At 46.4% G+C, this 14,141-nt stretch overlaps 1 pseudogene; it reads right to left on the bottom strand.

Annotated features, from left to right (window-relative positions):
- Positions 1-12,203: 12,203 nt before the first annotated feature.
- LOC142022392 (E3 ubiquitin-protein ligase TRIM39-like) lies at positions 12,204-13,512 on the bottom strand (annotated as a pseudogene).
- Between the last annotated feature and the right edge of the window lie 629 nt (positions 13,513-14,141).

Genomic DNA, 14,141 nt, shown 5'->3' with positions numbered 1-14,141 from the left:
CGAACAACAAATTAACACCTTTTCCCCCATTCGCTTTCGATCTTATCTAACTTTCTTCACAGAAGAGGCCTCAATGATCTCTGGGAAAAAAATCCCATTAGTCTAACAAGCTCACCAATGATTTCCAAGGGTATAGATCAAACAAACATGCCAGAAAATTCATTATACATGCGATGTGTGCCCAATAATCATCCCTCTCTGCGAAAGTGCTCAAGGACGACAGGGAAGTGTGCCTTTTAAAAACTTGCTTGATATGTCCTGTATAAGATGAAGTTCATAGAAAATGTACCAGTTACATATTCAATGACTAGTCAGTCACTTGATTAACCAGGTTGTTAAAGAAAAAGGCAGAATTCTGCAGAAAAGACTCATGCATCTGATGAAGCAGGTCTTTGCCCCTGTAAGCTTATGCTCCAAAATATCTTAGCGTATAAGGTGCCACAGGACTTCTTGTTGTTCTCGAAGATACAGACTAACATGGCTACCTCTTTGATACTTGCTTTTCTTATTGTACTTTTTGTCTTGGCATCACAGCTGCCAGCGGAATTGCTGGGCTCATGGGCAAGGTATGTTGGATGGGAGCACTGGGGTGGCAGGGCCGGGAAGGCGTGGGGCTTTGGGCAGAAGGGGAAGAGCTGGGGACTAGCCTGCCCAAGCCAACTTTTGAATGTTGCCTGGCCCGTGCTGCCACAGGGTTCTGGAAGCAATTAAAAGGGACTTTTTAAATTTGCTAGGCCCAGAGGTAGCTCCCCCTTCCCACACCTGTCAGCCATGCAGCTGAGCACGATGGGAGAGATGCTATCACCAGCAGGGCCGAAATCCACCATCAGCCCTGGTCAAAGTGGCAAGGGGCCTGGCTCTGTGACTCTGAAAGGGCCGTGGCCAAGGACAGTCACCCTTAGTGCCAGTGGAACCACGGCGCTGCATCTTCCACACTCATGCGGAGCAGCCGAGCAGCACTACCGGCACTTCACAGGAGCTCTGAGTTCCAGCCCCCCTTGAAAGGTGGGCCCCCGGCCTTTCCCCTGCCCCCCCAGTCAGCGGGACTGGCCATGGCATACCTGCTCCACCTTCAATCCAAGTAGTGAGAAAACATCTAATATTGTGGTTTCCAGAGAGTTCGAGGACTGTGGTTTGTGGTACCGATGGCGAAGGGCCATATTTTATGAGATTAAAATTTGCATCATAGAAGAGACCTGGATTTCCCATTGCCCCGCATCCTGCGCGGTCTTTACATTTGTTAACGAGCGGGGAGACTACCAAACAGAATTGTTTTACAGTTGCTTTCAACTGATTCAAATGACCACATGAGAGGCGAGGCCGGGGAACATCTGGCTCCCTTTGTGAGACAACATTTTGATCTAGCAAAATAGTGAAGGTTGGTGAATATGACCCACATGTCCCTGAAAAATTGAGGCTGCCCTTTCCCCAGTTAACTGAGGATAAAAATCACAGAATCACCACAGTTTAGGACTAGAAGGGTTCTTGATAGGTCATCTAGTCCAGCCCCCTGCACTCGAGGCAGAGCTCAGTAATAACTGTTCCTGACAGGTGTTTAGCTAACCTATTCTCATTCTTACAGTGACAAAGATTCCACGACCTCCCTAGGCAATTTGCTCCATTCCTCAACTACTCTGACAGTTAGGCCGTGTCTACACGTGCCCCAAACTTCGAAATGGCTGTGCAAATGGCCATTTCGAAGTTTACTAATGAAGCACTGAAATGCATATTCAGCGCTTCATTAGCATGCGGGCGGCAGCAGCACTTCGAAATTGACACGCCTTGCCGCTGCGCGGCGCGTCCAGACGGGGCTCCTTTTCGAAAGGGCCCCACCTATTTCGAAGTCCCCTTATTCCCATGAGCTCATGGGAATAAGGGGACTTCGAAATAGGCGGGGCCCTTTCGAAAAGGATGTTCCCCGGCCTCGCCTTTCATGTGGTCATTTGAATCAGTTGAGCTCATGGGAATAAGGGGACTTCGAAATAGACGGGGCCCTTTCGAAAAGGAGCCCCATCTGGACGCGCCGCACGGCGGCAAGGCACGTCAATTTCGAAGCGCTGCTGCCGCCCGCATGCTAATGAAGCGCTGAATATGCATTTCAGCGCTTCATTAGTAAACTTCGAAATGGCCATTTGCATGGCCATTTCGAAGTTTGGGGCACTTGTAGACGTAGCCTTAGAGAGATTTTCTTAATCCAGCCTAATCCCCACCCGCATGCAGCAATTTAAGCCCATTGCTTCTCGTCCTATCATCAGAGGTTAAGGATAACAATTTTCCCCCTCCTCTTCATAATGACCTTTTATCACTTGGAAACTGTTATGACAATTCCCCCTCTCCCTGCCCCCGACTTCTCTTCCCCAAACTAACCCAGTTTTTTCAATCTTCCCTCACAGGTCCTGGTTTCTAGATTTACATTCCTTTTTTGGCTCTTCCTTGGACTTTCTCCGATTTCTACAAACTCTTTCCTGAAATCTGTCAGCTAAAATGGACACAATGTTCTAGCTGAGGCTGCTTCAACATGGATGGAGTGGAACAGAGCAGAAGAATTACTTGCTTACAACATTTCTGCTAAAACCTTCCAGAATGATGCTCTTTTTTTATATATTTATTTTGCAACACCGTTACACTTTTGGTTTATAGTTAGTTTGTGATCCATTATAATAACCCCCATGTCCATTTCCTTAGGAGTGATTACTTAGGTTACATGTGTGCAATTGATTTTTCCTTCCGAAGTAGAGAGAGAACTTTGCAGTTATCCTTATTGGATTTCATGCTATTCACTTCAGTCCATTTCTGCAGTTTGTGCAGATCACTTGGCATGGTAATCCTATCCTCCAAAGCACTTGCAACCCTTCCCAGCTTCAAATCAGCTGCAAATGTTATAAATGTACTCTCTAGGCCATTAGCTAAATCCTGGATGAAAATACTGAAATGAACTGGGCCCAGCACTGATTCCTTTGGCTTGCACTTTATATGCTCTTCCAGCTTGAGTGTGAACCACTGATGACCATTCTCTGGGAATGTTATTAACCAGTTATGCACCTACCTTTTGTAGCTCCATCTAGGCTGTACGCCCTCATTTGTTTGTGAGACTGTCATGCAAGACAGTACGAAAATCCTTACTTTAGTCAAAGTGTACCACATTCACCACTTCTCCCCTAGCCACAGGGCTTGTCGTCCTGTCAAAGAAAGCTACCAAGTGGGTTTGACATGATCTGTTCTTGACAAGTACAGGTTGCCTGTCACTTATTACCTTATTATCTTCTAGGTAATTGCAAACTGATCGCTCGATTATCTCCTCAATTAAATTTCTGAGCATTGGCGTTAAGATGATCTGTTATTCCCTAGATTGTCCTTATTCCCTTTTTTAATAGCACTTTTTTTGCCCTCTTCTAGTCCCCTGGAATCTCACCCATCTTCTGTGAGTTTTCTAAGATTATTGCTAAAGTCTCAGCTATTTACTCAGCCAGCTTCTTGATTATTCTATGATGTATTACATCAGGCCCTGAAGACATAAAGACATCTTGAAAACACATGGCTGGAAGGGGCTAATATGGTCAAATAGGCCTATTAATTGCCTAGGCTGCACCTACAGGAGAAGCTAAGGAGGGATATGTCCTAATTTCTGGTGGTAACCAGTTGAGGGGGAACACAACTGCATAAGCCAGGATGCTGGCAACAGAAAAAGACTGTAGGAAGGCAGGCTGCAATTACTCCCTAGGAGGAAAGAGTTTGGGAGGCTGGTGAGCCAAAAGAGCGGAGAAGACAGGAAGTTAGGCAAATGCTCAGGGGAATATCAGCAAGGGGTAGCAGTGCAGGCCTAGGTTAATAACTGGAGGGTCCCTGAACTGGATCTCAGAGTAGAGGGTGGCCCTGGGTTCCCCTACAAGCCACTGAGACTTTATTACACTGCCCACAGAAAGGGATGACATATGGTAACCTGGTCAGAGAGCTGAGTCCAGAAGAGGAGGCTGCAATTTCTGGAGTGAGAAGACCAGGGAGAGAGACTGCCAGAAAAGGGCTCAGCAGCTGGAAAAGCTAACCCAGGACGGCTTGGAGGAGGCACACCTAGCAGAGAGGGCATCCTGTGTGAATATCTAACTTGGCTAAGTAATAACAAGTCCTGTGATACTTTAGAGACTAACGAATGTATTGACCTCATAAGTCATGAGCTAATAAATTTGTTAGTCTCTAGTGCTGCGTCTACACTTGCATTCCTCTTTTAAAAATGCAAATAAGGCACTGATTTAACTATCTCATGCTTCATTTGCATAATCTCTTTTCGGAAGAGATTCTTTTGAAAGAAAGAAAGCACTGTAGATGGGCCTTTTTCGAAAATAAACCCCATCTTCAAAAGAACCCTTCTTTCTGAAACAAAATGGGAAGAAGGGCTCTTTCAAAGATAGGGTTTATTTTCAAAAGAGCCCCGTCTATACCACTTTTTTCCTTTTGAAAGAATCTCTTCTGTAAAGAGATTATGCAAATGAAGCACCAGATATGTAAATCAGTGCCTCATTTGCATTTTCAATCCCCCTCATTTGCATTCCTCTTTCAAAAGGAGAATGCAAGTGTCGACATAGCCTAAGGGTGTGTCTACATGGCAAAGTTATTGCAGAACAATGACTGCTATTCCAAAATAACTCACCAAGCATCTAGGTGGCAAAACCAGTTTTTCAAAATAATTTTGAAATAGCAGACGGCTGATTTCAAATTCTATAAACTTCATTTTATGAGGAAAAGCACTTATTCCAAAACAGATGTTGTGGAATGGGGGTTGTGTAGACAGGAAATAGGGGCTATTTAGAAATAAGCTCTAGTGCTTCCCAGGGCTCTAATCCAAAATGGGCTTTATTGCGTGTGGACGCTCTATTTTGAAAGAGCGGGGCACCAGTTTGATACACATTTTGCATATCATCATCTATTTCAAAATAAGCTGTTCCAGAAAATCTCTTCCAAAATAGTTTATCCTGACATTACACTGCTGCGTAGACATAGCCTAAAGGGCCCCAGGATTGCTTGTTGTTTTTGAAATTGCAGACTATGGCTACATCTACATGAGAAGCATCTGTGGGTATAAGTATCTGACAGAAGGGATTTCCTGGCAAAACTGCTACTAACAGATCGCGGCTACACAAAAAAGTGGATCGATATTTTGATCTGCTCTGTTGACAGAAAGTGACCACATGCTCTGGCTGCTTTGTCAACAGAACCAGCACCAGATGACAGCAGAGAGGGGAGGGGAGACATTGGAGAGAGAGGGCTGGGGAGCTCGCCAGGGCTCAGGACATAATGCCTCCCAGTTTTTTACATGTGTCTGGTCTCCTCCCTTCGCAAGTAGCGTGGGCCGTTAACACTTTCCTGATCTGGAGGGTCATCCATACCACTGACATGGATACTCTTGTGGCCGGTTTTGATGCCCTCAGCTTCCCCAATTGTTTTGGAAAGCTGGACAGGACCCATATCCCCATCCAGGCTCCAGACCATAGTGCCACACACTACTTTAACAGGAAGGGCTTCCACTCCATCGTCATGCGGGCCTGGTGGACCACCACAGCTGATTCCTGGATGTGTATGTTGGGTGGTTGGGACAGACCCATGATGCTAGGGTGTTCTGAAACTCTAGTCTGTGCTGGAGGATGGAGGCGGGAACCTGTGTCTCCCACTAGGAGATGGCTGTCAGGGGCATGCAGGTGCCTTTGTGCATGGTGGGGGATGTGGCCTACACACTCCTGCCGTGGCTGATGAGGCCCTACACTGGGCTCCTGGACCCTGCTCAGGAACTGTTCAACACCTGCCTCACCCGGGCATGAAACCAAGTTGAGTGTGCCTTCTGGCACTTGCAGGCGAGGTTTCATTGCCTCCTGACCCAGGTGGACATAGGGGGAGTAGAATGTCCCCCACATCGTGACTGCCTGTTGCGCCCTCCACAGCACCTCAAGAGGCAGTATGTGGGTGGACTACGGTGGGAAGAGGCAGGCCAAGGTGAGGACTTGGGAAAAGTGGGCGGGGAGCGGGAGTAGGGTTAGGCCTGGAGGAAAGTGGGGGCATTAGCTTTCAGGAAAGGGATTATTTGATACACTTTTAAATATAGTAATATTGTATGCAATCAGTTAATTAAATTACTTATCATCTGAAGTTCAGAACCCCTACTTATCCTTGGAAGTTCAGAAACACCACCCCCCTCTCCCGCATCCCGCCCCCGCTTATAGCCTAGAGAGAGTCTCTCTCTCTCTCTCTCTCTCTCTCTCTCTTCTTGAGGTGTAGATACCATGCTGTCTTTTCTGCCTCTTGATAGCTTTGTTTACCTTATATGTTAATAGGCCTTCATTGTCTCTGTCTGACAACCCAGAGCGGAGAGACAAGAAATATGCACTCTTGTGTCTAGGGCAGACTGGGATTACATACTGTTTGCCAAACACTTTTTAAGAAAATAATTCTTGCACCTTTTCATAACTTATTGTAAGGGTGAGCAAATTTTTTATGTCAGGCCTAATTTTTGTCCCTGCAATTAGCAGAGGCCCCGTAGCCCCTGGAGGATCCCAGGACTGGCAGTTTCCCAGAAGTGATGTGTGGTGCTCCCTCAGTGATTGAGGCCACAAGGGAGTGGGAGGAGGCAGTGGAGGCCAGGGGAGGTGTCCCTTGGTCTGCAAATAGGAGCACCACCGCTAACCCTGCCCTGCTTTTACAATGATAGCTTGCAGTTCCAAAACAGTCTTCAATGCCCCGTATATTGAACGCTTGCAAACACAACTTTTTGCACTATGTGTCCAGACTTGGAACATTCCCAGAGCAAATAGTTATACCAGTGCATTACCAAATCTCCAAAGCCCAGTGTTTGAAGCAGCCTACGCAGGGTCTCTCCACAATTCCCCGCAGTTTAGGGAGAAGAAAACCAGTACGACCAGGAAACTCTAAGCAAGTAGCCTGAAAACAAATGTTTAGTGTGGGTGTTGCACGAACTGAAAAACTACCAAAATCATGAAGATAATGAGCTAAAAATACTGGAATTTGCCCAGCGGAAACAATTAGTACAGATTGGTTTGTGTTTAAATGTTTTGTCGTGTAACACAGAATGAACTAATCTTAGCCATCAGCTTTTAAATGGACAGTTCTGCTTTAAAACGGTAGACACAATATTGCATTATCTATCTCCTAATTATTCTTCTGCCTTTCCCCCTTCCCCTTGGAATCATTTCCTTTGCTCATTTCATTAAACCTAAATAGCTAGCAGGCTGGCTAGTCACTTTAGAGCAGTGGAGCTTACCTGTTGTTTATTCTTGTCAAGCTGCCCGGATGTAGGAGGCAAAGGCTGCAAAAGTTACGAATCACATACCTGTTCCACACTGTGCCAGGGCTGTAGGGACAGAACAGGGGCTCATCTGGCATTGGAATTTGTACCTTTTTTTGTAAAATTGTAAGACTTGTCATGCTAAGGGCTGCCTTCTTTCTCTGTGCCGCTTGAATCCATCTGGGGAGTGCTGTGGTTTTCCCAGGGGCTTTAGCTCTGAACCCCTCTCTTTGAAAGGGCTTTTTTCCTTCAGACACTATGACTTCTTGTGATGCTGCTTGTGCCTCAGTGGCTGCTGGAGAGGCGAGATGGGTGGGGGTGGGATAGACAGGGGTGTCCAATCACGCTGCGCCCCCTCTAAGAAATGTTGTGAACTCCCCACTTTGCACACCCCCGACTTTATTGTGTACACTCCCTATACATCATGGAAGAATCTTAATGATCCGTGTGAGATTTTTCTTCCCCCCCCATGTGGCTTACGTGACACTTTAGACAAATTATGACAACAGTATGTGAGGTGCCGTGAAGAAGTGAATAAACCACAAATGGGCCTGTGTGACACCAATGTGCTGAGTTCCTTCCCATAACTACGCTGTAGGGCATAACTCAATATTATGCATGAGTTGCTTTGACTGCATGCAAAAAATAGGGAATCAAACATGCAAGTGGCTAGTTACATTAATAACTGACCGTTCGCCTATGCAATTGTCCAGCCTCCGCATACAGCTATAATTATACACAAAAAACCAGCATGCAATTGCATCTGCAGGCCCTTAACAGCTCTATGATTAATTTTACTCTGAAACTAGGATAATAGCACAAATATCATACAAAGATTTTTAACATCTTAACTAATTATTCTTTGTAAGTGACTGAAATTCTCAGCTGAGAGGTGTTATAGAAGCGTGAAGAATTTATCATAGTCTTATACAAGGCTAATGTTGCCATTCTACAAAACCTGTGAGCCCTGTGTTTCCTAAATGAGTGTTGAGGCTTGTGATTCTGACAAGACATCATAAATGAGAGTTGTCTCTAATGCTCCAGGAGCAGAATTTTAAAAATGGATGATACCCAGAGAAATTCGGTGGAAGTCCCAGTTCCTCAAAGGAAGCATTACCTCTCCCAATTGCATCACTAGAATGTAACACGTGAGCAGAATTAAATAGGTATTTAAACTCAGCTACTCGCAGACTTATTGGGGACAAGTAAATTTTAATATTATTTATTTTGTGAATTTCAATAATTCATCAGAATATATCCATAACAGAAAATATATCTTCCGAAGCAAGAAACATGGGCCATATAAATTATTCCACAGCATTCATTATTTATTTGACCTTTTACGTATAGCCATGCAAAATTTACTGAAAACATGTACATTAATTAATATTTACATTGCATTTTCATTCATCTTAATGCATTTTTCCCAAGCTAAAGAGATTTAGGTTTGCGCATGTGGGTAGCTAGCAAAGTTCCCTTTGCTTGTTATTTTCAAGTGATTTATAATTTAACAAAGAACAATATAGCCTGGAACCTGGGGAGACCTTGGATGTGTATATGAGCAAAAGGAGTACAGAATTTTAATATAAAGAGTCCAGATGAATAATATGTTTATTTTACTTACCAAGATCACTGAGCCAGCCTAAAGCAGCAGTGTAATCATTGTAGCAAAATGTAGTTCTGTGCCCCCATCTAAGCTACACTAGGTCAAAATAAACTGTATTAGATTGATCTAGTAACGAATGTCTCTACACTATTGAGTCCTTTCTGCTGATGTAAAGGGCTTTTAACATTGACTCCTGTACTCCACCTCTGCGAGAGAGGTAGCATTAGGGTTGACCCTCCCAGGCCAGCCTGGCATAGTGTAGACACAGTGCTGTGTAATTCAAAAGGTGTAGCATGCCGAAAGCCTGAAACATAAGCCCAGGTATCACAGGCCTGGTGTGAGGCTTGAGACCTAGACAGCAACAATCTATACTTTACTGACATGAAGTGATGTTAAGCTGTGAGCAAGAGGCAGGCCCCTGGTCACACAACTCAACTGTGAGAACATTTTAGAGGGATGGAAACACTTGATACCCATACACCACCACCACCCCCCAGATAGCAGGGACATATCAAGCCAGGTTCAGGACATGGTCTAAACTGACTGTATGATGGATAGAGATGTTTTGATCGAGCCACCATGTACAAGCAAATATGTGGTATCCAGGGCTCCCTCTAACTTTTTCCATCCATGTGCTGAATAAATTTTGTTATGTACGCCAAGGCCTATAGGGATGTGTACCACTAAGAGAAACACATGCTGCTGGATGTGGGTGTTTTGCTAACCAGCTGGGCAGCACTCAAATCTCTCCTGGCTGACCATATAAGCACTCCGTTTACAAGGAACACTGGAGGCATCCAGGTAAAATCAGAGAGTGGTAACCTGATATATCAGGAGTGATGTGTAACTAATTTGTGCTTATGTATAAAAATGCACCCTAAGGGGGTTGTCCTTATCTGGCCTAGGCGTAGTAGACAAATACTATTTTAGTTTATGTACAATTTAGAATAAAGTAGTGTGATTAATTATATAGTAGATGTTAAATGTACTGATGTATTATTTGATTATGATTTGTTGTACTCTTTCTGAAAGCAGAAAATGGTCTAGTGTGCCATTGGTCTAGTGTGCCATTGGTAAAGATGCATCAGCCAGAGTCTTGCATCTGACGCTGATTTCAAGGCAGGACAGGACAGACCCTGATGGTCACCATTTCACTTTAGGTTTAAAAACTAGCATTGTCACATAAGTCAAAGGCTTCTGAGAAGGGCTGCCTTACGCTGGCCAGAGCAACAGGACACTTTCCCGAGTCACACCAGTATTAAATGTTCTGGCATCCTTGTGGCACACAGCACAGCAGCAACAGGTCTGGGTCTCTGCCTAGATTCCTGCAGCAACTGTTCCTTTCTGTCTCTGTTACCATCAGAAGAGTGATACCGCACGTGGTTACCTAGGTGAAATGGGGAAAGTGTCATAAGCGTTAGCCCCGAAGTCGTCCACCGCTGTTGGCTGATCCCGACCAAAAAAAAAAACATCCCCAGTGGTGCCCTGTTTGTGCTTGGAAGATACCACCCCAGAATATAGGCAACAACTTAAGGTGGGGGGGAGGCAATGCTGCCTGTGCATATCCTATTCCTCTCCATCCCAGTCCAGTGCACCCTGCTTGTCTGCAAACCGAATTCTGTGTTTAGCAGCATTTTACCTTGTATTGTTCTGTGCTGTGAAGCACTTCTTTGAAAAGACAAAATTTGGCCTTCCTCCTCGGGCAACGTCTGTCTTTATACAAGCAAACTGATCAACAAATACTTGCCTTCTGTGCAGCTGGCCACTGGTGGCTATTCTCAAGCGCCATCCAGGTTGTCCTGGGGAAGGGGAGCTACAAGTTGAAGCCACAAATCCCAAACGTTTGAAAAGGGTCAGCAGAAGAACTCCCATCCGTTTCTTGGGGGCTTACCATGCCTGCCTACAAACCATATTCTGCACTGCCTAGCCCTTTGCCTTGTATTGCACTTGGCCGGTGAGCACTTCTTTTAAAAGACAAAATTTAGCCTTGCTGCTCTGGCAATGTATTTACTGGTGTGAAGTGTTTCATTCAATGCAAGAGTTAACCTTGTGTTTGCACCAGCGTATGTTCTGTAAGGCTGCCTTTGCACCTCGTATTCTTGCAGCTGGAGTTGGTGGGTGCATCCTCCACACCAGCTCAGAGGCTGTCCAAAACTAGGAGGTGGAAAAAAGAGGGCTAGGGAAGATACGTTCTGTGAGCCGATGCATTCCTCTGAGACCCAAAGGGCCCAGCTCAGTGCATAGAGGCTTGCACTTTCAGATGACATGCGCACAGAGCAGGAGGACAGGACAGGACGCAGGGAACAAGAGCGTAACTCACAGGAAGAGGTTTTGTGGCTTATGGAGGAGCAAACAGACGTGTTGAGGAATCTGCCTGAGATTCAGGAAAGGCAGATGAACCTTAGAGTCCTCTTGCAGCCAGCAGTGACCCAGCTCCCATGGTCCACGCCCTCTGCTCTCATATGTCCTAAAATGCAGAAAGGGTAGGGGAGGTTGAGCTCCAGTACCCCTTGTACTCAACTCCAAACAAAAGGTGGTTCAAGGAGCAGAAGGTTCTTGATCACTACACAGTGCAGCTGTAAGCAATTTTTCTTTGTTCCTGCCGCCTGCATTATCAGGGCCTTAGACGCAGGTTATCTTTACTATCCATTACTGTCTCTGTTCAGTGTTTGTGAGCACAACAAAAACTCCTATTCACCTGGAACACTGGAGTTAGGTTTAGTTTACACATGCGAAAAAGGGAGAATCTTGGTAAGGAACACCACAGAGCAGGAAGAGATGGAATTGAGAGTGGGGACCCCCAAATCCTATTTTCACTCTGTATTGCTACATGACAGTGTGTGTGTGGTTTCCAAGTATGGAAGAGGTCAAGACTTCGTGATCTACAGTACTGAGGCCGCAAAGTGCCAAGTGCGGCTGACGAAACAAAAGCAGAGACGTTGGCTTCCGAAAACCAAAACAATTTATTGCAAACCATTAGAGGTAATAGGAAACAGCTGTCTCAATGCAACAGACATCGCACTTGTTCTGACTTGGCTTAAATTACAGACAGACAAAAGACAGGCTGGAGCAGAGGAGGCAAGAGCTCAGACCCCATCTCACATCCTCTTTCAGCTGAGTCCACACTGAAGTGCTGTCCCCAGCACTTACTGATCTCCCCTCCCACTGTCCCTTTACCTTGCACTGCGCTCAAGCTCAGTCATGGAGGAAATAATGTACCCTGGGAGAGGGGACTGGCTCAGTATCACAGCCCCAGGGGTCAGAACCTGGCAGGGCAGGATGCTAGAGGCCTGGAGGTTTGGACACAGCTTAATCCCACCCCAGAGGTTGGCAGATCACAAGGGGGTCAGCATTAACGTGCCCAGTGCAGATCCCTGGGTAGAAGATGGGGCAGACAGGCTCAACCAACTCAGCAGTGAAGGTGTAGATGTGGGAAGGGTCTGTCACATTACAGAAGGAGACCTTCACAGCCTCATAATGCAGGAACACCCCAACCCACTTGGGCTTGACGTGCAGATGCTGCGGTGTGAAGGGCGTTGTTGTGGCTGCGTACTTCCCGTTCCACAGCCGCACCCACGAGTAGCCAGACCACAGATTATTGTCAATCTTGGCTTTGCGGTTGACCGACTCATAGCAGACGCCCAGGGCCCACTGGGTCTTGGGGCCCAGCTCCACCTCCCAGTAGTGCTGGCCAGAAACATAGGCAGCTGAGCCCAGCACACAGGGATAGATGATGAAATGTCATGGGGCGTCAGGAAGCGCCTGGCCGACGCTGAGGAAGTGCATGCTTTTGAGGTTCTCGGAGAGCACCAGGCTGGGGTGAGCCATCTCAGGATCCAGGGTCATGTCCCCTAGACAGGGTGGAAAGGATGACAGGTCACAGTCAAGAGGCAGTACCTGGAGGGTCCCCCACTGCTCAGATATCTCCACCCCCAGCCGAAAGGGTGGAGCCAACAGGTGCCTTGAATCCTCCCTGCCCCCACATTAACCTCAAAAAGGGGCTAGAGAAGAAAATGCAGCACAGAGAGTCTAGAAGCAACAGGACAGAAATCAGTGGGAAAATAGACACACCTAGTCTTCAGGGTCTCCCCCTTACACACACAGCACCCCCACCAATGGGCCTCAGCCCCCCATCTGCAGAGACTGTTCCCATGACCCATTCAGCCCATGGGATACCTGCAGGGTGCACCCCAATAAAGGCGGGGCAGCAGTGGGAAAACTCCTGCCCACAAGCATGAGCCGGCTGCAGTCCCACTTCTCGATAAACCCAGCCACCAAGTCACACCTCTGTGTCCCCATTCCTGCTCATTCACACTGCCAACACAAGACAGCCAGTGGACAGCATCCTCCCACCCCGAGCTCAGGATAGAATTCAGGAGCTCTGACTCCCAGCCCCCCACTCTCACCCATGAGACCCCCACCTCCCGCGTAGAGATGGGAATAGAACTCACGAATCCTATTGCCCAGGACTTTAGTTATTTTATTAAATTATTGGTATTAAATTTTAGTTATTTATCTACCACTGTATTTCCTCAGCAACTTAGTAAGGGTGAAAAACTGCCACGGGAAGAAACTGCATTGTCTTTGTTAGCTTCAGCGAAACTGAGGGCAGATCCATGGCCTTAGATAGTTCGTACCTAAGGATAATGAACGGCTTATTATTACAGCAGTGAACCTTACAGCTGGGTCTAACCAAAACTATCGCCCAGAAAATCATGAAGCAGAAAACTATTCATGCAGCTGCTTCTGGGGTAGAGCCTGGCAGTGGATTTAGGCCAGCAACACAGAAGAACCCAATTTATTTATAATTAAAATGACTGGGGGACATTTGTGGGGAGGAGGAAGAGAAGTGTCAGAGTTGGGGGTTGATCGGGAGACCACAAATCAATCTGGTGAGATGGAGGACAAGAGTCAGGGGTTTTTTAGTGCCCATGAGGAGTCAGAACCCCAGTTGCCGATGTTTGAAAGGATTCCATCTCCAGCTGTGCTGGGCCCTTGGGGTCTGTACTGATCCAGAGAGGAGAGCGCCCTAGGGAGTCATTCACAATGCTCCCTGGAATGGAGCACTCTCTAATGGTTCACTGAGAACACTTCAGTCCACAGACACCTTGCTGGGGCCCTGGAGTTGATACGGACTCCAATGGAAAAGCTCTCCCTGCTGAATTACAGCATCTTTAAGCACCAGTCGCAGTCGGGAAAGGGTGGAACTCACAGCTGCATGATGCTCTGCATGTCCTAGAAAGAAAG

This window comes from Carettochelys insculpta, chromosome 17 (genome assembly GCF_033958435.1).
Source record: "Carettochelys insculpta isolate YL-2023 chromosome 17, ASM3395843v1, whole genome shotgun sequence".
NCBI lineage: Eukaryota > Metazoa > Chordata > Testudines > Carettochelyidae > Carettochelys > Carettochelys insculpta.
Note: the sequence above shows the minus strand (reverse complement) of the source record. Positions and strands in the feature narration are given on the sequence as shown.